This window comes from Heterodontus francisci, chromosome 24 (assembly GCF_036365525.1).
Source record: "Heterodontus francisci isolate sHetFra1 chromosome 24, sHetFra1.hap1, whole genome shotgun sequence".
NCBI classification, from domain to species: Eukaryota; Metazoa; Chordata; class Chondrichthyes; order Heterodontiformes; family Heterodontidae; genus Heterodontus; species Heterodontus francisci.
This window is the reverse complement of record NC_090394.1, coordinates 66,183,533-66,209,618: the sequence shown is the minus strand read 5'-3', so window position 1 is coordinate 66,209,618 and position 26,086 is coordinate 66,183,533. Positions and strand designations below refer to the sequence as shown.

Below are 26,086 nucleotides of genomic sequence, written 5' to 3'. Positions count from 1 at the left end.
TGATTCAAATAAAGGGAATAAATTAATAAATTAATTTGTAACATTTTCTGTTACAAATACAGGAAGTAAACCAATCAACTCATCCAAAGTGTTTTTCAAAAGCCTTTTAGCCATTCTTCCTTTCTGGTGAACACAAATATCTAGGAGCTGAAAATAAGATTTGTAAAATTGCATGTTTGTCAAAACCAGAATTGAACTTGCCTATAAATGTTATGCCTTCAAGCCTTTTTATTAGCAATTTTTCTATTGGTCCACGGATTATGAGCATCACTGGCAAAACTAACATTTATTGTCTATTCCTAATTGCCCTTGAGAAGGTGGTGGTGAGCTGCCTTCTTGAACTGCTGCAGCCCCTCCGGTATAGGTAGGAAAGTCCAGGATTTTAACCTGGAGACGATGAAGGAAAGGCGATATATTTCCAAGTCAGGACGGTGAGAGATTTGGAGAGGAACTTGGATGTGGTGGTGTTCCCAGGTGCCTGCTGCCCTTGTTCGTCTAAACCACTTTCAAATATATACACATTGTGTAGCTGGTTCAGGAAAGGCAGTTATCTTTGAATTTAAAACGTGAAGTTATTTAACTCCAAGTCTTGGCAACTGGTCAAGTGCTTATAAGTGGCTGAACTCTTCATTGATTTGAAATGACAGCAGAATGCAGCCCAGCCAAATTTCAGTGAGCCAAGTGGAACCTTCACAAAAATACAGGATGGATGAGGTCGCTCTTGTTAGAGAATACTACCAGAAAGAAAAGGACTCATTTCGAAAAACTGGAGAATAGATTTCCTACTGTAAATATATGCATGAATGTATTATTATTAAATAGCCACTTACATCATTTAGTATATTTTTTAATAGTTCAAGATGTTTCCACTTGCAAGGGAAACTAGAACTAGGGACCATGAGTATAAGATAATCACTAATAAATCCAATAGGGAATTCAGAAGAAACTTCTTTACCCAAAGAGTTCTTGGAACGTGGAACGCACTACCACAAGGTGTAGTTGAGACGAATAGCATCGATGCATTTAAGAAGCTGGATAAGCACATGAAGGAGAAAGGAACAGAAGGGTATGCTGAAGTGTTAGATGAAGAAAGGTGGAAGGAGGCTTTTGTATAGTATAAACATCAGCATGGAAATGTTGGGCTCAATGGCCTGTTTCTATGCTGTAAATACTATGTAAGACTACACAAAATTAAAATTAGGTCTAATGTAATGCCCTACTGCTTTTGAAGACGAGAACAATCGTGTGAAAGCAAAAGATAGTAACCATTGGCTTAAATCAATTAAAAGTTGTTCTAGAAAAAGGAGTAGGCCACTCAGCCCCTTGAGCCTACTCCTCCATTCTATTAGATCATGGTTGATCTATATCTTAATTCCATCTTGGTTCTGTAACACTTAATATTCTGAACCATAACACTTAATAAATATTCCATTTGTTATCTTGGGCCTACAACTAAAGCATATCTAGCTATCAAGGCTAATGAAGACACTCGCAGAACTTATAGGACGTTGGGACTCACCAATGAGAGTGATCAAAAACACAGAAGAAAAAAAACAAGTGTAGAAACGAACCAAAACTGTAAGACTGTCCTCCCCCACATCTACACCCCAGTAGTCTCACCCCTTTGCAACACCATGACCTCTGATTCACCATGTGCAATGCCACAGGAAATCCAAGAGTATATTTCAACCTTGAACTGGATTCACACTATATTTTGGTATTACTTGTTGCTATGGTTTCCAATTTTGTATACTATTAATTTCTGTTTTTGTACAGTACTCTTTCATTTTTTTAAAGAAAGTTTTTGTATATTGTGCACAAAGCTGGCAGAGGGCAGTCCCTTCAAAATACAATGCCAGTGTCGGACAGACTTGTCGCAAGGCTACTGTCTGAAGGAGTTCCAGTAAAGAAAGGCAGGCTTGCATTTATCTAGCAGCTTTCAAGATCTGAGGTCATCCTAAACTGCTTTACAGCAAATGAAGCATATAGTCACTATTGGAATGCAGGAAGTCAATGTATGCACAGCAAGCTCCCACAAAGAGCAATGTGATAATGGCCAGAGGTGTCAGTTGAGGGGTAAGTATTGGTCAAGACACTGGAAATAATTTGCTTGCTCTTCTTTGATATAGTGCCATGGGATCTTTAAATCCACCTGAGAAAGCAGACAGGGTTTCGGTTTAACACCTCATCTAAGACAGAGCCTCTGACAGTGAGAGCTTAGATTTTGTACACAAGTTTCTGAAGTGGGACCTAAACCTTCTTCTGACTCAGAGGCGGGAGTGCTAATCACTAAGCCATGACTGACACTATGAAGCACACGTAGCTGACAGCGTGTGGCTTGTTTCAAATTATAGTGACATTTTCCGAGAGTGCTGCTATACGTTGTGCACAGCTAGTGGCAACAGCTATCAAAGGGTAGCGAGTGTTTTATCATTGTAGTGGATTTTCTTTTACATGAACACCTGTAAAATAATAAAATTTCTCACAACCTCAGGCTGTATTTAAGATTCCATGTTCGCATCAATGAAAAGCAGCTTTGGATGTAAACTGACAACATCAGTATAACTCAGCTGTCAGGTCTTGATCTGATGCCTAAAAGCACACCAACTTGAGTTTGCACCAGTTGCTGTATAACTCCAGCTTAGTGCGATGCTGCATTTTAAGAACGCCTGTGTAGCCACTGGAGTGCCTCGGCAATTTTACAACTTCACATTAAAAGCATATCTGTGAAATGGGGAAAGGGATTTCCGAAGAGAGCCTGCACATACAGTGCTTCTTTGTGGCTGGGTTTACTGCAACCTGGATAGATTCATAGCTAATAGTATAACTCCGATCTGCTGGATACATATTACAGATACCAGTGCCTGCAGTGTAATTGCAGCCTTAGGTACCACATGAGAGGCAGGCAAGTAGTTCACAAAATAATAGACAATTTCACATTCAGCCAGTTATAACTAGTCTAAATACCAGAATGCTATCATGTTTTGAAATACACAAGCTAATTCATTCTGAAATTTAAAAAAAAACTTGAACTGAATTTTTCTCCCTGCAGCAATAGATTTGGAAACACTTGAAGCGTCAACTCACAAATTTAGCTAAAACCACCAACATTAAAACCTTCAATGGAATTCTCCCCTGATGTATCGTCCTTCCCTTTTATAATGGTTAAAGCTTACACAGATATCACAACTAAACCACACCAATATCTTGAAAATCAAACATAGCAGGGGCGAAATTGGTCTAGGCCGAAAGAGACTTGTAAGCAAATCAGCAGCCAATTTTTCACTGATTATCCTCCCACTGAACTATAGTTTAGACTCATTTCCTAGTTTCACTGTTGCTTTTACTTAGTTTGAAATTAAAAATCTTGGCAATATTTTCCAAATTAATGGAAAATAAAAACTGGCACTACGTATAACAGGCAGACAGCTCACTGTGAGCCCATTTCACACTGCTGGCATAGATCAATTTCACCCCTAGTGTCTTCAAGCTAAAGTCAATAGAAGCTCATCAAAACTAAAGGAAACATACTTTTTCATAATTAGAAATACTCGTTTGAGCTCAAAACACTCAGTATCACAAACTTAATTGCTCATTTTACAACTCAAAAGTACAAGTTAATATTACAATAGCTAAAGCTCCCATTATGTCTCTATTAGATGGCTGTTTGAGCGTCTCAGTCTCTGGAAATGTGACAGAGCAAGCTGATAATTGTATAGCAATTACCTGTGGAGACACATTGACCAGAAGAAAATTGCAACTTTCAAATATAACAAGCTTTTAGGTGTTGTTGTCAGGGGAGTGCGAACAAATGTGTGAACAGTTCTCATCACGCTGTTAGTTAGGTTGGTATGAACACTGCTGATTAAACTCAGACAATGACAATTGCCATTGAATCCTGTGGTGGGGAGCAAAAACTGAAAGATGACAATGTAACTAATGTCTAAATTAACTGCAATATTGTTTAGCTTATACTGAATTAATGGTTTATGGGTAGCCCAGTGCTTGGCCCAGCCCAGTCTTTAAGGTTGACTTTGCAACTATTCCAGATGATTACAGGTTTCGTCTTCCCATCACCACTGGGATGTGGAATCAGCACATGGCTGGTTTTCTCCCCCTTACAGACACATTTCACCTTGTTGTGGTAGAAAAACTACTAGTCTGGATGAATAAACAAGACAAACTCAGCTACTGGAATGGATCTTAAATATAATTGTTATTGTTTATGAAAATGCTTCTTTTTAAAAACAAATACCACTGAGGGTTTTTTTTTCAGTTTATACTTTGCAAGTGAAGGATGTCCTGTGTTCTGCTATCAGTGCTGGAGAATATTTTTTTCCTCCTTTTTAGAATCCAGTGTAAGCATTAAGTCCAAGAGAACCCCTGAGTCAGATGCAGCAGTGGATGGATGCTGAATAAAGCTTTCTCTTGCTTTGGGTCAATAATGCCTCAGCGACCACCCTTGTTACGCATGTGTGTCATTTCCATTGCCAGCTACCCTTTTAACTGGAGTGTGATTGCCAATTTAATGCCACATTATGGCAGTTTTGTTCTATAGATTTGCACTCGCCAAGCATTTCAATGAGATTTCCCATGCTGTTTTCATTTAGGACCCTTGCAGTCAGCTCACTCAGAGAGGATACCTTCATCACCTCAGCCTGGGCTGAATTTAAATTTGAACCCAAGCCCAGAGATGAAAAGGTGGTGTTCTCTCCCTCTCAGTTCCTTTCATGCCATTTTATGTTCAGTATACACTGAATTCTACCTCCACAATCCTTCCGTAAAATAGTACACACACCTTAAAATCGTACAGTTATAAAATGTTACTCACTGGCCACATAAATGATAACCAAAGTCAAAATGTACATTAATATCGAGGAGGCATTGATAATGCACTGTAATCTATTCAGATAAGTCAACAAAAGTAGTTAATTTCAGTATTTTAACCTTGAACAGCTGAAAGGGTATAGCTACATTGCTGATAATAGCTAGATCCAGTAACCAATAGTTATTCCAATTAGTACACTACTGAATACAATATGTTCTTGGAGAACTACCAATTTTTTTCTGATAAGCAATTTAGGATAAATTACTGGGTAATAACCCCACCCCCCCCCCCCCCAATCTCATACACTAAAGTACTCAAAATTTGTTCTCGTTGGAGCATTGCAGCACTAATACTACTTCCTCTCCACAGATTTTTAGTTCTAGTGAAGTTAAATCTTGAATACTAAAGCACTGTACAGAAACTGAACAATGGAGTGCTAGTGTTAAAGATTCTTAGCAAACTACTGTAAACAGCCCTTAATATTAAGCAGGAGACAAACTAAAGCAGCACAATTTTTCACAAGCAGCATACAATCTAAAATATCTATGCAATCAATGAAGTTTTGCCCAGGCACACACACACACCAGTGCCATGTAAAGCACCACAACCACTGTCTGCCTCAAATGCCCTCATTAAGCAGCACATGTGTCATTAACAAGCACAACTATCTAACAGTACAAACATCTACTCTTCAACATTAGATCATCTCTTTAAGCAACCAAGTATGGGCAGAACTTACCTTCTTTAAGATCTGGCTCTTCTCCCCTGCAAATTCTTACAGGAGGTACAATGTAATATTGCCACTATTTGCTTTCAGAAGTGAAACGGAGTGTCTCTAAGCAGTGTGCAAACACAGGAAAGCTGCAACAGGAAGCACTGAGTTACTACACTATTTGCACTCCAGAGGAAGTGGGAGAGCATGTGGGGACTTCAACAATAGCATGTAACCCTATGTCAAAATCTCATTAAATGACAGGCTCCTATTCAAGAAAGGAGCCAGCATATGGTTGAGTCCTGGAAACCACAGCAACACGGCAAAAGAGTGTTTAGATCAGCACTAAACAGAATAGCAAATCTGGTCATTTGTTTTTTTAAAAAAACTACCCCACCAAACCTCTGTTTAGGAAATTAAAGTGGTTTTAGAATTATAGCTTTCCGTACTCCAGCTTAATCAAGAGATCACCACAGGGAGCACGTATGATTCCTCAACCTTTGAATGGAAAAGCCTGCTTTACTGTTTTGTTCTCCTTCCATCTTTCACTCTCCGTGGAGAGTCTTTAGGAAGCTATGGGATGCCCACACATCTTTCTTCATATGCAAATACCACTCTGTTTTCACTAAATCTCTGCTTTCCCCCCCCCCCCCCCCCCCCCCCTTTGCCCTGACAATGATTGAAGTCATGGGGCTGTGTAAATGAGCACTCGCTCCCAGAAGCTGCAGGATGGCAAAAAATAAAGCTGAAACAATCTGACTGGTGAGAAATACTGCCGGAAAAAAAATCATTCGAACTTCACATCTTGTTTTAATATAACGTCAAACATTTCCTGTTAATGATTAATGCTGGAAGGAGCAGACTCCACAAAGAATGACAACTGCTCAGAGCTGCTTGACTGAAAATGCGGCATGTGAAGAAGATTAAGCCAAACTATTTCTTGTGCATTAATTCAGTTTTTGCAGGTTATTTTCTCCATCAGTTCAAACAAAATGTGACTGTTAAGGCAAAAGCAGCTCAGGTTAAAATGAGAGAAGTTTGGATTATCTGTGAAATCTTTTTGCTGTTGTACTGTTAACTGTATTCAAGTATGTTTCCCATTACAAGGTCACAATGCTTTTCAGAACAAGTTTGTTTCAGTGTAATTGGGCAGATTCATTTTAATTAAAGCTCGAAAACTGTACCGGAGATGAGCTGACATTCTCAATAAATCCCTTTTCCCTAATAAATCCCTCTTAAGGATTAAACTACAATCTGTGTGGGTAAATGCTAGTTGAATGGATTGTAGATGAATAAGGCCGTTAGTATAACTGCTTGACAAAAATGCATAAATTGTTAAAATGTGATTACCTTTGCGAATGATACAAGTTACTATTTTGCAACATAACAGTGACAAGTCTGGTATCCACTGCAAAATGCAACTTAGTATTGCATCACTGGCTTGCTTTTATTGTTCGTATTAAGACTTCTCTCATCCCTTGAGCAAAAATGTAATGTAAGATAGCATTAAGAAATCATGGGCCACAGGCAACCCAGGCAACTGTACCAAGTAACTTGGTTTCTGTCCTGATTTGCAGCGGGAACTCTAGGACAGCAATGACTCAAGTGTTAAGTTAAATACAAAACCGTGTTACGTATGTATGATAAAGATGAAAATGGTAACACCAATTTGGTATTACCAGAGAACCTAAGTTATTACAACCATTTAAACACACTTGTATGACATTCCTGTGCCATAACTGTGAATACAATTCAAAAAGTACTTCATTGGCTGTAAAGCGCTTTGAGATGCCTGGTTCTCCTGAAAAGAGCCATATAAAATGCAAGTCCTTCTTTCTTTTATTCCTCCAAAAGCAAAATACTACCGATGCCGGAAATCTGAAATAAAAACAGAAAATGCTGGAAAACACTCAGAAGGTCAGGCAGCCTCTGTGGAGACAGAAACTGAGTTAACGGTGTGAATTTTCCCTTGGGCACGGGACCAAATGAGCAATGGGATTGGCACAGGGTTATCCCTGGAGGCCAGCCTCCTAATTGGATGTGAGCTGGGAGGCGGCCAGTTAAGGATGGCTGGGTGGGCTGCCAATGAAGCCGGCCCAATCAAAGACCAGCAGCTCTGAAGCCTTGGCAGACCCACCGAGAGAGGTGGGCACTACTGAGGTAAGTCAGGGATAAAGAGGGAGCCTCAACATGGATGCGCCCTTGGAGATGTAAGTTTGAAATCAAAACAGGGCAAAGCAGGCAGGTCCCTCCAATTGGAGGGAAACCCCTGCGGATGACACATTGGGGCTGCAGGAGCTCCCTTTTCTGCCTGCGGCCCCCTCTTCAGGCCATGGAGCCTCTGGCTCTGACAGTCCCCTGGACTGTTGCAGGAAGGCCACCTTCATGGAGCTGTTGGCCTCCGCATATGACAGGGGGCTTCTCTGCTGCCGGCAAGATGCTGGCAGGCCATCTAAATTGCCCCTATGGTGATGAGCTGCCCACCTTCATTCAGTCGATGCAGGTCCCTGCCCACGCTGGGAAACATCCCTGGTAGCGTGAATGCGTCGAGGAGTCGTCCCGACTCAACTCCCCGATATTTTCCAGACCATCCCCAACTCCAGGCCCCCCACCCCAAGGCCAGGAAAATTCTGCCCAGCCTTTCAAATTGATATCCCAATGAAAAGCCATCGATCTGAAACATTGGGCTGAGTTTTCCCAGCCCAGCGGAGGCAGCTTTGGAGGCAGGCGGAGTGGAAATTAGGAGTGCGCCGCATTGGTTTGGCTCCACAACGGCTTCCTGCCTCCGAGCACTTTTCACGGAGGCGGGCTTGTAGTGGCAGCAGCTACTCACACAGCAGTGCTGGGTATCCAATTAAAAGGGGAATTGAGCCCTATTTTTTGACAGTGCCGGTTTTGTGAGTGGCGCATGGGCTCCCTGCGGTGACCACTCGCCAGCTGGTGAACCTCTAAGGTTGGTGATGAACTCAGCAGCAAATGGCAAAGCTGCTGTCTGCCCATATCCCAGCATTGCTACTGAGTTCTGAAATAGTGGAGACGGACATCCCCGATGACCAGACGCATGTTACTTTCCAGCTGCTCCACAGACGCTGATGGCGGCTGCAGTGCCTCCCCTGTTGCTCCATCCGTCTGGCCCTCAGTAGCACTCCTGTTGGTGTCACTGTGCGGGCAGCCGGCCTCCACTGGAGTGCACCACGATGTCTTGCGCCCCCAACCTGGGAATCCGCCCACCGTCGCTAATTGAAGGGCGAATGCAGACGCAGCCTGTTAATTGGCCACCTCCTATAAAATGAGGCAAAATGCACAGGAAATGATCCCAGTATTGGGTTCCCGACGCCCGTGGAAAAATTCAGCCCATTAACTCTTTTTCTCTCTCTCCATAGAGGCTGCCTGACCAGCTGCGTGCTCCCAGCATTCGCTGTGTTTGGAATGACATGCCTCTGGGCTGCAGTTTACTGGGAAAGACTGAAGAGGTTGGGGCTCTTTTCTCTACAAAAGGAAAAGCCGGGGTGTTACCTGATAAAGATCTTTCAAATTATGAAGGGATTTGATAGGATAGATGTAGAGAAGATGTTTCCACTTGTAGATTGTCTAAAACTAGTTAGTGGTCATAAATATAAGGCAGTCACTAATAAATTCAAGAAGGGATTCAGGAGAAACTTCTTTACCCAGAGAGTGGTAGAATGTGGAGCTTGCTAAGACAGGGAGTGGTTGAGGCTATTAGCATTTTAAGGGGAAGTTAGACATGAGGGATAAATACATAGAAGGTTATGATGATTTGGTTAGATGAAGTAGAGTGGGAGGAATCCTCGTGTGGAGCCTAAACATCGACACACACAGCAGCTGGGCTGATGGCCTGTTTCTGTGCTGTACTTTCAATATAGTTCGATGTACGTAACTCAATTTAAATAATCAAATTACCAGCCACTTTAAAGTAGCCGACCGAGGAATGTCATGTGCAGGAAACATTTGATTACAAATACTGGAAAAAATCATTTCTCAGCTATAATGTTGTAGTCTAACAGTAAAATATTGCAAGTTGTGTGGGGCGATGTTGGTTGTGGGGGAGATGTTGGTTGTGGGGGAGATGTTGGTTGTGAGAAAGTCTACCTTCTTTGCTTCACTGATAATGTCACCTGGCAATGCCCTATGTGGGAATTACCTGAAAGGCACCACTGCTAGGATAGTGAAGGAACTGACACAAGATTCTAGATTTGATTCCCCAGACCATGTTGAACTTAACTACTGCGCCGGTAGAGACAACACACTGATCTCAGCAACCCTGCAATAGGGAAGGGAAAAAGTCCCCTAGTGTTCCTGCTTATGACAGCTATCCTGGTGTAAGTGAGTGTGTGTGAACACTGGGTGACTTCTATTCCACCTTCCAGTCCCATCCTATCTCCAGTCAGACCTTGGGCAAGTTCAAAATTCGAACCACATTATGCTATCATCACTTAGAATCATAGAATAGCATATCACAGAAGGAGGCCATTCATGCCATTGAGTCTGTGCTGGCTCTTTTGAAGAGCAATCCTATTAGTCCCACTCCCCCTGCTCTTTCCCCTTATCCCAGCAATATTTTCTCCTTCTGGTATTTATCCAATTCCCTTTTGAAGGCTACTGCTGAATCTCTTTCCACCACCCTATCCAGTGCCTTCCAAATCTCAACTACTCATTGCATAAAAAGGTTTTCCTCATGTCGCCACTGGTTCTGCTGCCAATCACCTTAAACCTGTGTTCTCCGGTTAATCGACTCTTCAGCCACAGGAAACCGTTTCTCTTTATTTACTCTATTTTAATTGTTCATGATTTGAAACACTGCTATCAAATTTCCTCTTAGCCTTCTTGGCTCTGTGGAAAACCACCCCAGCTTTTCCAGTCCATCCACGTAACTGTAATCCTCTATCTCTGGAACCATTCCAGTAAATCTCTTCTGTAGCCTCTCCAAAACCTTCACGTCTTTCCTAAAACGTGGAGCCCTGAATTGGACACAATACCCCAGCTGGAGCCAAACTAGTGCTTTACTAGAGGAACTAGTCCCATACTCTACCATCACAAAAATAAAAAGTCTTCCATTCAGATGGAAAATAATTAGTTAATTGCTGTAAGCTTTACCACTGTTTGAAATGTGTACTACTAGCCTCTTTAAAGGGGTAAAGACAGTGTCTGGTATCGCAAACTATATGACTAGAAACTGTCCGAGTTTGAGTTAACTGACCTGAATGAGGGCATTTTTAAGGGGTGCTACAACTAACTTCAACACCCCGAGAGAGATAACTCTCACACCTTCCCCTTATCCACTGACTCCCCCAGCAATCGTGTAGATGTCAGGTGAAGAGGAGATCAGGCTAACTATGAAGCACTCATGGTCGAACAGCCCAACACTAAGTCATGGTCCAATAGCCCAACACTAAGTCTTTGGATTTGCAAATGCAGATTAGCAACCATGGGTAAAGTACCAGAGGAATTCCGGAGTCCATGGAACTGAATCCCACTAACAGCCATCACCTTTGATGAGAAGGAAAAGAAATTGGAGAGAATAAAAAAAATCTGTTCCACAGCCTGCAGTCAGATTCTCAGCCTCACATCTACTGTCAGGTCTGTCATACAATGTAAAAAGAAACTGATTCAAGTTACTCCATGGAAATGTTTCATAGCAATGATAAACATCAGAGACGGAATCTGGTGATGTAAATTCAGTTTTAAACTGAGCAGGTTATTCACATGAACGTGAAAATCCCGACTGTCCAGGTTACAGCTGCACAGAATTTTGGCTTCGACAGTCCTCTCATTTGTGCAAATGAAAATTAGCTTACAGCTCCCCCCTCACTGACACTGACCCTGCCCCTGGGCACTGCTCCCTCCTCACTGACACTGACCCTGCCCCTGGGCACTGCTCCCCCCTCACTGACACTGACCCTGCCCCTGGGCACTGCTCCCCCCTCACTGACACTGACCCTGCCCCTGGGCACTGCTCCCCCCCTCACTGACACTGACCCTGCCCCTGGGCACTGCTCCCCCCTCACTGACACTGACCCTGCCCCTGGGCACTGCTCCCCCCCTCACTGACACTGACCCTGCCCCTGGGCACTGCTCCCCCCTCACTGACACTGACCCTGTCCCTGGGCACTGCCCCCCCATCACTGACACTGACCCTGCCCCTGGGCACTGCTCCCCCCCTCACTGACACTGACCCTGTCCCTGGGCACTGCTCCCCCCTCACTGACACTGACCCTGCCCCTGGGCACTGCTCCCCCCTCACTGACACGGATCCCGCCCCTCAGCACCGCTCCCCCCTCACTGACACTGACCCTGCCCCTGGGCACTGCTCCCCCCTCACTAACACTGACCCTGCCCCTCAGCACTGCTCCCCCCTCACTGACACTGACCCTGTCCCTGGGCACTGCTCCCCCCTCACTGACACTGACCCTGCCCCTGGGCACTGCTCCCCCCTCACTGACACGGACCCCGCCCCTCTGCACCGCTCCTCCCTCACTGACACTGACCCTGCCCCTGGGCACTGCTCCCCCCTCTGCCACTGACCCTGCCCCTGGGCACTGCTCCCCCCTCACTGACACACACCCTGCCCCTGGGCACTGCTCCCTCCTCTGACACTGACCCTGTCCCTGGGCACTGCTCCCCCATCACGACACTGACCCTGCCCCTGGGCACTGCTCCCCCCTCACTGACTCTGACCCTGCCCCTGGGCACTGCTCCCCCCTCACTGACACTGACCCTGCCCCTGGGCACTGCTCCCCCCTCTGACACTGACCCTATCCCTGGATACTGCACCCCCCTCACTGACTGACCCTGCCCCTGGGCACTGCTCCCCCCCTCACTGACACTGACCCTGCCCCTGGGCACTGCTCCCCCATCACTGACACTGACCCTGCCCCTGGGCACTGCTCCCCCCTCACTGACACTGACCGTGCCCCTGGGCACTGCTCCTCCCTCACTAACACTGACCCTGCCCCTCAGCACTGCTCCCCCCTCACTGACACTGACCCTGTCCCTGGGCACTGCTCCCCCCTCACTGACACTGACCGTGCCCCTGGGCACTGCTCCCCCCTCACTAACACTGACCGTGCCCCTCAGCACTGCTCCCCTCTCTCTGCCACTGACCCTGTCCCCGCCCCTCGGCACTGCTCCCTGCCTCACTGCCGCTGACCTTACCCTCGCTCCTCGGTACGGCTCACCCTCACTACCACTGACCTTACCCTCGCCCCTCAGCACTGCTCCTGCCTCCCAGCTTCAATGCCTCTGACCCTACCTGCCCTCAGTCTCGTGCTGACGTGAAAGAAGGCCTGGGCGTGAGATTCATCTGGAGGCTGGTCTCTGGTAACCAGGTAACCAATCAGATTTGTGGACATGCCAGATACCATAGAACATAAGCAATAGGAGCTGGAGTAGACCATAAGGCCCATCGAGCCTGATCTGCCATTCAATAAGATCATGGCTGATTTCCTACAATCAACTCCACTTTCCCGCCCAGCTCTCCTAACACTTGGAGTCCAAAAACCAATCAATCTCAGCCTTGAATATACTCAACTGGATCAAAATCCTGGAACTCCCTCCCTATCAGCACTGGGTTTACCTGCACCAGATGGACTGCTACAGTTCAAGAAGGTAGCTCACCAGCACCTTCTCAAAGGCAATTAGGGATGAGCAATAAATGCCGGCAATGCCCTGATTTCGTAAATGAATAAAAGAGAAACAACTGGGCATCCACAGCTCTCTGGGGTAGAGAATTCCAAAGAGTCACAACCCTCTGAGTGAAGAATTTTCTCCTCATCTCAGTGCAAAATGGCCACACCCTTTTTGGCAATCTTTTAGATTTATATAGAAAGTGGATGGGTGAAATCATAAAAGAAATGAGGAAAGCAAAGAGAGGGCATGAAAGAATATTGGCAAGCAAAGTCAAGGTGAACGCAAAGATGTTTTATCAATACATTAAGAGTAAGAGGATAACTAAGGAGAGAGTAGGACCCATAAAAGACCAAAAAGGTAACCTATGTGTAGGGGCAGAAGATGCTGGTATTGTTCTTAATGAATACTTTGCGTCAGTCATCACAAAGGAGCGGGACAATGCAGATATTGTAGATAAGGAAGGGGAGTGTGAAGTATTAGAAGTGATAAACATAGGAGAGAGAGAGGAAAAATTAATGGGATTAGCATCCTTGAAAGTTGATAAATCACCAGGCCGGATAAAATGTACTCCAGGTTGTAAAAAGAAGCAAGAGAGGAAATAGCGGGAGGTCCGACCATCATTTTCCAGTCCTCACTGGATACAGGTATGGTGCCGGAGGATTGAAGAACTGCTAATGGATCTCTGTTTAAAAAGGGAGTGAGGGATAGACCGAATAATTACAGGCCAGTCAGTGTAACCTCAGCAGTGGGCAAATTATTGGAATCTATTGAGAGACAGGATAAGTTGTCACTTAGAAAGGCACAGGTTAATCAATAGAATTGTTAAAGGAAGATCTTGTTTGACCAACTTGATCGAATTTGAAGTAACAAGGAAAATAGATGAGGGTAATGCTGGTTAAAGAGAAAATTAACACAATAGTGAGGAAGGATATTAGATCTGAGAATGTGGAATCTGTATGGGTAGAGCTGAGAAACGCTAGGGGCAAAAAACGTTAGTGGGGGTTGTATATAGATGTTGGGAATGGCAATAAACAGGAAATTAGACACGTAAACGATAAAGGAACATCTGTAATTATGGGAGACTTTAACCTGCATATAGATTGGGCAAATTAAATTAGTCACAATACCATAGAGGAGGAATTCATGGAGTGTGTACGGGATGGTTTTCTGGACCAATACGTTGAGGAAACAACTAGAGACCAGGCCATCCTAGACTGGGTATTGTGTAATGAGAGAGGAATAACTGACAATCTAGTTGTGCAAGACCCCTTGGGGATGAGTGACCATAATACGATAGAATTCTTCATCAAGATGGAGAGTGACGTAGTTGATTCTGAGATTAGGGTACTGAATCTTAAAAGGAAATGACGAAGGTATGAGGCGCGAGTTGGCTATGATGGATTGGGAAATGTTACTTAAAGGGATGACGGTGGATAGGCAATGGCAAACATTCAAAGAGCGCATGGATGAACTGCAACAATTGTTTATTCCTGTCTGGCGCAAAAGTAAAACGTGAAAGGTAGCCAAACCATGGTTTACAAGGGAATTTAGAGATAGCATTAGATCCAAGGAAGAGGCATACAAATTTACCAGAAAAAAAACAGACCTGAGGACTGGGAGCAGTTTAGAATTCAGCAAAGAAGGACCAAGGGATTGATTAAGAAGGGGAAAATAGAGTACGAGAGTAAGCTTGCGGGGAACATAAAAACTGACAGTAAAATTTTCAATAGGTATGTGAAGAGAAAATGATTGGTGAAGACAAATGTAGGTCCCTTATGGTCAAAAACAGGGGAATTTATGATGAGGAACAAAGAAATGGCTGACCAACTAAATGCATACTCTGGTTTTGTCTTCACAAAGGAGGACACAAATGTCATACCAGAAATGTTGGGAAACATAGGGTTTAGTGAGAGGGAGGAACTGAAGGAAATCAGTATTAGTAGAGAAATGGTGTTGGGGAAATTGATGGGATTGAAGGCCGATAAATCCCCACAGCCTGATAATCTACATCCTAGAGTACTTAAGGAAGTGGCCCTAGAAATAGTGGATGCATTAGTTGTCGTCGTCCAAGATTCTATAGACTCTGGAACAGTTCCTACAGATTGGAGGGTAGTTAATGTAACCCCACTATTTAAAAAGGGAGGTAGAGAGAAAACAGGGAATTATAGACCAGTCAGCCTGACGTTGGTAGTGGGGAAAATTCTAGAGTCCATTATCAAAGATTTTAAAGCAGAGCACTTGGAGAACAGTGGTAGAACCGGACAGAGTCAGCATGGATTTACGAAAGGGAAATCATGCTTGACAAATCTACTAGAATTCTTCAAGGATGTAACTAGTAGAGTTGATGAGGGAAGCCAGTGAATGTGGTTTATTTGGACTTTCAGAAGGCTTTCGACAAAGTCCCACATAAGAGATTAGCATGTAAAATTAAAGTGCATGGGATTGGGGGTAGTGTATTGCAATGGATAGAAAATTGGTTGGCAGGCAGGAAACAAAGAGTAGGAATAAACAGGCCTTTTTCTGAATGACAGGCAGTGACTAGTGGGGTACCGCAGGGATCGGTGCTAGGACCCCAGCTATTCACAATATATATTCATGATTTAGGTGAGGGAACTGAATGTAATATCTCCAAATTTGCAGATGACACAAAACTAGGTGGGAGCGTGAGTTGTGAGGAGGATGCAGAGAGGCTTCAGGGTGATTTGGACAAGTTGAGTGGGTGGGCTAATGCATGGCAGATGCAGTATAATGTGGATAAATGTGAGGTTATCCACTTTGGTAGTAAAAACAGGAAAGCAGATTATTATCTGAACAGCTATAAACTGAGAGAGGGGAATATGCAACGAGACCTGGGTGTTCAGCTACACCAGTCGCTGAAGGTAAGCATGCAGGTCCAACAGGCAGTAAAAAAGGCAAATGGTGTGTTGGCCTTCATAGCGAGAGAATTCGAGTACAGGAACAGGGATGTCTTGCTGCAATTATACAGGGCCTTGGTGAGGCCATAGCTGGAATATTGTGTGCAGTTTTGGTCTCCTTATCTGAGGAAGGATGTTCTTGCTATAGAGGGAGTGCAGCGAAGGTTTACCAGACTGATTCCTGGGATGGCGGGACTGATGTTTGAGGAGGGATTGAGTCGGTTAGGATTATATTCACTGGAGTTCAGAAGAATGAGGGGGGGGGATCTCATAGAGACCTATAAAATTCTAACAGGACCTGACAGGGTAGATGCAGGAAGGATGTTCCTGATGGTGGAGGAGTCCAGAACCAGGGGTCATAGTCTAAGGATACAGGGTAAACCTTTCAGGACTGAGATGAGGAGAAACGTCTTCACCCAGAGAGTGGTGAACCTGTGGAATTTGCTACCACAGAAAGCAGTTGAGGCCAAAACATTGTATGTTTTCAAAAAGGAGTTAGATATAGCTCTTGGATCTAAAGGGATCAAAGGGTATGGGGCAAAAGGCGGAACAGGCTACTGAGTTGGATGATCAGCCATGATCATAATGAATGGGGAGCGGGCTCGAAGGGCCAAATGGCCTACTCCTGCTCCAATTTTCTATGTTTCTATAAGAGCAGGGAGGTTATGCTGGAAATGTGTAACTCATTGGTTAGGCCACAACTTGAGTACTGTGTGCAGTTCTGGTCACCTCATTACAGAAAGGATGTTATTGCACTAGAGAGGGTACAGAGGAAATTTACAAGGATGTTGCCAGGACTGGAAGAATGCAGCTATGAGGAAAAATTGGATTGGCTGGGGTTGTTCTCCTTGGAACGGAGAAGGCTGAGAGGAGATCTGATTGAAATGTACACAATTTTGAGGGGCCTGGATAGAGTGGAGGTGAAGGGTCTATTCTCCTTAGCAGAGAGGTCAGTGACGAGCGGGCATTGATTTAAAGTGATTGGTGGAGAAATTAGAGGGGAGATGAGGAAAAACCTTTTCACCCAGATGGTGGTGGAGGTCTGGAACTCACTGCCTGAAAGGGTAGATGAGGCAGAAACCCTCAACTCATTCAGAAGGAGTCTGGATATGGACCTTAAGTGCCGTAATCTGCAGGGCTCCAGTCCAAATGCTAGAAGGTGGGATTAGAATGGGTGGATTGTTTTTCGGCCGGCACAGACACGATGGGCCAAGTGGCCTCTTTCTGTGCCTTAAACTTTCTATGATTCTATGTAATATAGATATAGATAAAAGGATTTGGTAAATCACAATATTAATACACATACCACTTTATAAATAACGCATGAGGCTTGCTGTTCATTAAAAGGGCAGCGATGTTTAGATGTAGTGTTTTGCTGGGATTATGTAGTCACTTCACAAATGTTACCTACCAGGAGAAGTGACGGGGCTGCGATTTTATAAGGATACATCTACGACAAGGCTAAGTTCCAGGAGGTCAGTTCTATGTCATTGGGAGCCAAGCAAAAACAGAGAGCAAGAAGCTTTGCATCATAGAGTACGGCAGGCTCAACCTCAAAGCGTGGGCCTCTAGCTGCCAGATTAAACTAGGTTCCCTTCCTCGCCCAGGTGGCTCAGATCTTGGGAGAGTCATTGCTAGGGTGGGCTGGGAGACTAGGGATGTGGTGGCAGAAACAAATGAGTGGCTGAAGTCTGTACTGGGAGGGAACAGGGAGGCCAATGCTGGGGTTGCAGAATGTGATTTTGGCTGTCAGCTTTGGTGTTGGTCCCAGAAAGATAGATATAGGCACAATCTACTGCCATTAATTCAAAGATATTTGCTCAAAAAGCATTTAATTATCCATTGAATGGAATGAAGCAATTTTAATATAAGAATACAACAGCTCTGACTTCAATTCAAATTCACAGATAATATGAAGGGACAAGTTGCATTTGTATTGTATCTTTAATGTGGTAAAAGATCCCAGGGCACTTTACTGGATCATTAACAAAATTTGACCCTGAGCCACTGAGATATTAGGACAGGTGACTAAAACCTTAGTCAAAGAGGTAGATTTTAAGGAGCATTTTAAGGGAGGAGAGAGAGGTAGAGAGACAGAGAGGTTTAAGGAGAGGATTCCAGAGCTTGGGACAACTGAAGGCACAGCTGCCAATGGTGGAGCGATTAAAATCAAGGATGCGCAAGAGGCCAGAACTGGAGCAGTGCAGAGATCTCGGAGGGTTGTACGGCCGGAGGAGGTTGCAGAAATAGGGAGCAGCAAAGCCAGGAAGGGATTTGAATGCAAGGATGAGAATTTTAAAATCAAGGCATTGCTGATCTGAGAGCCAATGTAGGTCAGCGAACATGGGGATAATGGGTGAACAGAGCTAATGCGAGTTAGGATACTGGCAAGAGAGTTTTGGATGAGTTTAAGTTTATGGAGGGTGGAAGATGGGAGACCAGCCATCGGCACAGTGGCGCGGTGGTTAGCACTGCAGCCTCACAGCTCCAGCGACCTGGGTTCAATTTTGGGTACTGCCTGTGCGGAGTTTGCAAGTTCTCCCTGTGACTGCATGGGTTTTCGCCGGGTGTGCTAGTTTCCTCCCACAGCCAAAGACTTGCAGGTTGATAGGTAAATTGGCCATTATAAATTGCCCCTAGTATAGGTAGGTGGTAGGGGGATTTCAGGAAGGTGGGGATGTGGTAGGAATATGGGATTAGTGTAGGATTAGTATAAATGGGTGTTTGATGGTCGGCACAGACTCGATGGGCCGAAGGGCCTGTTTCAGTGCTGTATCTCTGAATAAATATAAATAAGTGCGTTGGTATAGTCAAGTCTGGAGGTTAAAAAGGCTTGGATGAGACCTATTGTTGAACTATTATTTACCATTGTGATGCTAATTTATTGTCTGGTCTTACTGAACCAGAGCTTCTTGTAGACGTTCTGCGTAAAGTTTGAGGAACAGTTTGATTTTGTCAGAACATTCTTCACTCTTTCTGCATTGAGTTGGCATTCTGTGCACCAAAAATTGCAGCTTGCTTTACATAGTTGATATATTAAAAGGCTTAAAGTGACAAAGTCTAGAAACTAAACTATACTCAAAACAGTTAAGACGGGGGTGGGAAGGAGGTTGGATGATGCTGTGGGTTAGACACTGGGTTATTAGTTTAGAGAACTGAGCTGGAATCCAACCCTGACCAATGCACTAGCCCTGAGTGATGGAATAATTGTCCTCTAATTGTTGACTGTAATAGTCCTACATGAAGTGAGTTTCTAATGAGTGTAGTCTTATAGCACAGGGCTGTGCCTAAATGAGCAATAAATTAGATGAACAGGATTTGGTGCTTTGAATTAAGGAGAAGCAGTTGGTAGGTCGATAGGTACAAGACTATTTTTGTGGGAGGCTGTTGCGGAAGACCGTGGAAATTCAGCACTTACACCATTTCACAGAGTTAACGAAGGAAACTCCAGAAATCCTCACAGAATTTCAGGGTCACATTCTTTGTGTCACTTGAAACAACATCGACAATATTGGGTGATACCAAACTCTGTGAAACATAAACTGTACCGTGCTGCGACAGGGCAAAGAGATCTCATGCAACATGAACAGATACATAAAATAAAATATCTTTCTATTAAACAGTGGTGCCATCTACTGAACATAGCAGTGATTTCACCCCTTCATTCAATAGATGTAACTGATTTGATCAAACAGTTCTATAAACACATATTTCAAAAAAAAAAGGAAAAATAAATAGGGGGTGGGGGAAAAATGAAAACTGTAAAGGTTCTTTAAAGATGTGTAATTGTGGCTTGCTAATCTTTTCCATATTTGTCAAAGATAGGCTACAAATTCTCAGTGATCAAGATAAATGCACATAATTTTTTTTTAAATGACAATGATAATGCGTAAAAAGTGATTAATTACTCTGGATTTTGTACTTGTGCAAGCTCGATCAGAAGATTTTACCATCATTCCTAAAGAGGAGGTGCCATTACTAATTAAAACCAACATTAGTGGTTCTTGTGTAGTGTTGCTCAAAGGTAGTTTGAGGTCTGAAGCATGCAGGCCGAGAAATCTATGGATGCGTGGGAAGGCAGATTACATGCCCTGCGCAGTGAGGCCTGAGGAGGGACTGATATTGGGCCTCAGGTCTCATTTAAATGCAGCCAGGTTAGGAGGCTGGGGACTGGGGTAGGAGGCTAGGTGGGGGAGGATAGGAGGCTGGTGAGGGTGGATAGGTAGCTGGGAGCAGCAGTGACCTCTCTTTAAAGGTGCAGTTTAATTGTTTGACCTCATACTGCATCGTTCACTCGCCAATCGGAATTGACTTTCAATTTAGATCAGGTCAGATCTCAAGCTGAAATGTTTTTTTTTAAAGTGTGATTGCTGAGGTTTCTTTCTTTAAAGAAATCCAAAGCTAGAAACTGTATGACTGCTGTGCCAGTGACCGGAGGTCGAGGGACTTCCTCTGTACGTTACAAATTACTTGCTTCTTTGCATGAGACCTGCATATAATTAAGTCTGATAGAGTAAGTGTGAGGTCACAGAAAGGGAATTCACAGCCATTCCATTAAAAAAACTGCATTAATAATATAGATCAGGATTTGTATTTTCAATTCAGATCAGTCCGAGCTCCTTCTGTCACATTGTGCCCATAATTAACACACGCTGCCTGTGGAACTGTTAAGCAGCTGGAGGCGAGTGTGAAAACAGGATGCAGTTCACTCAAACCACAGAGACAGAAACTAGCAAGAGCTCAGATCAACTTGTCCAACTAACTAGACTTCCTATACAAACCACAAATGACCACTATTATTTGAATCCACTGCTTTTAACCTGTCAGGTTGTTAATCTAAGAATTACAACACAGGGCTGGCTGCCTGCAATGAATCTGGCCAAACCATCAGCCTCAAGAAAACAAACATCATGGGGCAGGACGTCAGAAATGCTCCATCCATCAATATTGGCGACCACGCTCTGGAAGTGGTTCATCATGATGCATTTTGGAAGATCCAATTCAAGAGTGAACTATACAGTAAATGGAAAAGTCCTGGGGAAAATTGATGTCCAGAGAGATTTGGGTGTTCAGGTCCACTGTTCACTGAAGGTGGCAACGCAGGTAAATAGAGTGGTCAAGAAGGCATACGGCATGCTTTCCTTCATCGGACGGGGCATTGAGTACAAGAGTTGGCAGGTCATGTTACAGTTGTATAGGACTTTGGTTCGGCCACATTTGGAATACTGCGTACAGTTCTGGTCGCCACATTATCAAAAGGATGTGGATGCTTTGGAGAGGGTGCAGAGGAGGTTCACCAGGATGTTGCCTGGTATGGAGGGCGCTAGCTATGAAGAGAGGTTGAGCAGATTAGGATTATTTTCATTAGAAAGACGGAGGTTGAGGGGGGACCTGATTGAGGTGTACAAAATCATGAGAGGTATAGACAGGGTGGATAGCAAGAGGCTTTTTCCCAGAGTGGGGGTTTCAATTACTAGAGGACACGAGTTCAAAGTGAAAGGGGAAAAGTTTAGGGGGGATATGCGTGGAAAGTTCTTTACGCAGAGGGTGGTGGGCACCTGGAACGCATTGCCAGCGGAGGTGGTAGATGCGGGCACGATGGAGTCTTTTAAGATGTATCTAGACAGATACATGAATGGGCAGGAAGAAAAGAGATACAGAACCTTAGAAAATAGGCGACATGTTTAGAGAGAGGATCTGGATCGGCGCAGGCTTGGAGGGCCGAAGGGCCTGTTCCTGTGCTGTAATTATCTTTGTTCTTTGTTTGTTCTATCAGTAACCTGTCTCTAGATACAGAAATCAACAAGCGCATGGGAAAGGCTTCCACTGCTATGTCCAGACTGGCCAAGAGTGTGGGAAAATGGCGCACTGACACGGAACACAAAAGTCCGAGTGTATCAAGCCTGTGTCCTCAGTACCTTGCTCCATGGCAGGGAGGCCTGGACAACGTATGTCAGCCAAGAGCGACGTCTCAATTCATTCCATCTTCGCTGCCTCCGGAGAATCCTTGGCATCAGGTGGCAGGACCGTATCTCCAACTCAGAAGTCCTCGAGGCGGCCAACATCCCCAGCTTATGCACACTACTGAGTCAGCGGTGCTTGAGATGGCTTGGCCATGTGAGCCGCATGGAAGATGGCAGGATCCCCAAAGATACATTGTACAGCGAGCTCGCCACTGGTATCAGACCCACCGGCCGTCCATGTCTCCGCTTCAAAGACGTCTGCAAACGCGACATGAAGTCCTGTGACATCGATCACAAGTCGTGGGAGTCAGTTACCAGCATTCGCCAAAGTTGGCGGGCAGTCATTAAGGCCGGGCTAAAGTGTGGCGAGTCGAAGAGACTTAGCAGTTGGCAGGAAAAAAGACAGAAGCGCAAGGGGAGAGTCAACTGTGTAACAGCCCCGACAATCAAATTTTTTCTGCAGCACCTGTGGAAGAGCCTGTCACTCTAGAATTGGCCTTTATAGCCACTCCAGGCGCTGCTCCACAAACCACTGACCACCTCCAGGCGCTTACCCATTGTCTCCCGAGACAAGGAGGCCAAAGAGAGAACAACACAGGGCTTTAGTGATCCTGTTGCCAACTGTAAGGTATATGGTTCTTAAAACAACATGTATTTGCATAGCACCTTTAATGTAATGAAATGTCCCGAAGCACTTCGCAGGAGTGTTATAAAGCAAAATCTGACACTGAGCCATGTAAGCAAATACTAGAGAAAACGACCAAAAAGGTCAAAGAGGTAGGTTTTGAGGAACAGCTTGAGGGAGGAGAGAAAGGTAGAGAGGTTTAGGGAGGGAATTCCAGAGCTTCGGGCCTCGGCAGCTGAAGGCACAGCCACCAATGGTGGAACAATTAAAGTTAGGGATGTTCAAGAGGCCAGAATCAGATGAGCACAGCCATCGCCGAGGATTGTGGGGCTGGAGGAGATTACAGAGATAGAGAGGGGCAAGGCCATAGAGGGATTTGAAAATGAGGATGAGAATTCGGACACTACAGTCACACCTCTTTAATTAAAAATTATTTTTACCTCAATAAACCTTAGTTTTGATCTTCAGTGAAATGACACAAAAAATGTATAAATTCCAATGAATTGGCTTTGATAATGTGCCAGACAGGCAGATCATAAATCTTCCAATAATCTAATCACACAAGCAGTGCTATCTTGGTATGCTGACTCAGGCATCAGCAGATTTCAACAACACAATCTTACTGCTCCTGTGTTACACGATAGTGCTATGCAGTGTTTTTAAAGACATTTCTTAAACCCAGCTTGATGTGCTGCTTACAGCATTGGATCTAGTGAAAACAAATTATATTGGTTTTGGTAATCCAGTGCTGCTATCAATCTGACAATTCAACACAGTAGCAACTTTATATTACTTATGATCAACAAACAAAATCCAGCCTTCACACCGTGCAGATACAAGTAACGGCAAGTTATTTCTTAATTATGACATCCTATTTACAATTGCAGTGCACAGAAATGAACATTATTCCATTACTAGTTACTGTCAATTCAGTAATAGCTACTGCAAGGCAGTTCCTAGTCCGTTCCCGCTGTTCTGACAGCCATGTACTCTGAATACTTCTGATTGCGGTCCGCCACAGCTCCCTCATTAATGTCGTTTCTCATTTCTTACCATTTGCTTTTCCACAGGGTCCGTGAAGTGCCGTATCACTTATTTTGGAAAACCTGATGCAATGCAACAGTGTCCATCAAGACCAACACATTACAGGAAGACCCACCCCCTCCCCCCCCCCCCCGAAACTAGGAAATACCATAAACCACACCTAATTAGTCACTGTGATTTGTCAGTCTATTCCCATCAGTTTCCAGGAAACAAGAGCAGAGCATCTCCCACACAGCTGCCAATTTGACTGTTATCACACCACCGTTGAGTCAGTTTTAGATAAAAGAGTTGAAATACAGGCAGAGGAAAGATTGGCACCAGCTCTTTCTCCCTGTTTTAACACACACAAAAAATCACCGGCTTTTAGTTCCCCAAGGTTTGAGTGTAAATAGTTTCCTACTTTCCCCACAAAAATCTCAGTTTGAAAATCGTATTAATTGATTTTTTTAAAACAACATTTCACCAAAAATTTCTGTTGCTTGCAAATCCAGAAAAATATTGGGCCAGAATTGCAGCAGTAATGAATAGGCTTACCCCACCCTTGCTCTCTTCAGCTCAAAAAATACAAAGTTGCTGCAAATGCGAGCTGATACCGGTGTAGCGAGGGAAACAGGGCAACTGGGGTCTGGTGAATGAGGCAAGCAGCAGGATATCTCCTTAACCAATGAGATAAAAGGATTGGGAAATAAATAGTGGAAGGCCAGGAGGATCAATTAAAGAGGGTGAATTCAATGTCAAATCAGGTGCGGAAAGTGAATTAACGTGAGGGAAAGAACGATTTGATTGAGAGAAGATAAAGACAGGAAAGGAAGATTTATTTTTAAATGACATTTTAAAAATATTCTTGAAAAATTCAAAACCTGACGGAATGAGATTCCACACTTCTAAGTTAATTTTCAGTGTCAGAGAGGTTGATTGGCAGTCATTAACCATTATCATGTCGTTAAAGGGGTACTTAGGCTTACTTAACTTTTTGTGGTAAGTTTAATGGGCAGTTAATGGGCAAATGCAGCAACTTCCTAAAAATACAGGAGGCTGAGGGCGAGATACTGTTTTTGCAAAGCTAAGGGAGGAGTGGTGCAACCTTGTGTTTTCACAATCAGCCTAGCTGCTCTTCGCCTGAAGTCGCTGTACCATTTACCCATAAATAACAGACAGCACCATTAGCCTCACCATTATTTTGACAGCAAATTCTGGCCCATTGTTCCTCCTCTTGGGGGTCAACAACCTTTCCTTTCAAACCGACTTATAATCCTATACTTGGGGCCTAGATTTTCATACTGAGCACAGACCAAGTGGACATCAGGTGGTGCAATAGCAGCAAAGTGCAAGTCGGCTGATCTGACATGATCTTCCAGTGTCAGCCTAGTTATGGGAATTCCTTTATGTTTTATGGGGCAAACCAACAAAATGGCTGTGCCAAAAAACAGTGACACAGAACTTTTTCAACAACTCAGTGCGGACAAAAATGCTTGCAAAAAAAAAGCCTGCTTGTTTTCGATTTCCTAACTTAGAACAAGCAATTTATTGAAATACTTCAACACTTATAACATAGTCAAAACCTAAAGCATTATAAAAACACAATGATTTTGGTATTTCAATTATCTTCAAGTTATTCTTTAACTGTTGCAGTATTTAGTTAGAATAATTCATTTTCAAGATCCAACTTCACCAAATGATTTCTCTGTTGTTGCGGTTCATACTAAATTAGTTTCATGTACATACACAAGAAGAAAATCAATTAACTAAAGCCAGATCAATCTATCTCAGGCGGACATTTAACAGCCTGGCATGAGTCATTTACACTCAGGATCTGAATTGGAATAAGCCGTTTCCTGCTGCTTCAGTTCAATAGATGTGGTCCTAGATTTTATAGAATGAACTAATAATGTCAGCGACAATTGGCAAAGTTAACACTGTGTAGTTGTGTATCCCAGTTCAATTTTATCAATGGTGGTATAAAAGATTTCCAAATCACCACAGCAGGTGACAGTCTTGCAAATTCCTATCACTGCAGCACCCTGGTGCAATGCTGATTTTTTTTTAGCTATTCTGTGGGCCTCTCAGCAATATCAACAACAGCTCCACCTACATGCTAGTGTAATATAAAAAAAGACTCGCATTGATATAGCACCTTCATGATCACAGGATATCCCAAACAACTTTTGAAGCAAAGTCATGTAGAAAATGCAGCAACCAATTTGCACATAGCAAGCTCCCAAAAACAATGGCGTGATTATGACCAGATAACAATGATGATCAGTAATGCTGATTGAGGGATAAATATTGGCCTGATCACCGGGGAAAACTCCTCTGCTCTTCTTCAAAATAGTACCTCAGGATTTTTTATAT

General features: G+C 43.8%; 1 protein-coding gene across 3 annotated transcripts in view; it reads right to left on the bottom strand.

Annotated features, from left to right (window-relative positions):
• The window catches only part of septin12 (septin 12), a 414,646-nt gene that overhangs the window by 229,668 nt on the left and 158,892 nt on the right, over positions 1-26,086 (bottom strand). The window contains exon 1 of one of the 3 annotated variants that reach the window (XM_068056455.1): positions 5,568-5,674. The exons of the other annotated variants lie outside the window; for them this stretch is intronic. The gene's annotated coding sequence lies outside the window, so the exon portion shown is untranslated. Of the gene's footprint in view, positions 1-5,567; positions 5,675-26,086 lie in introns of those variants that run through there. 3 annotated transcript variants of the gene reach the window in all.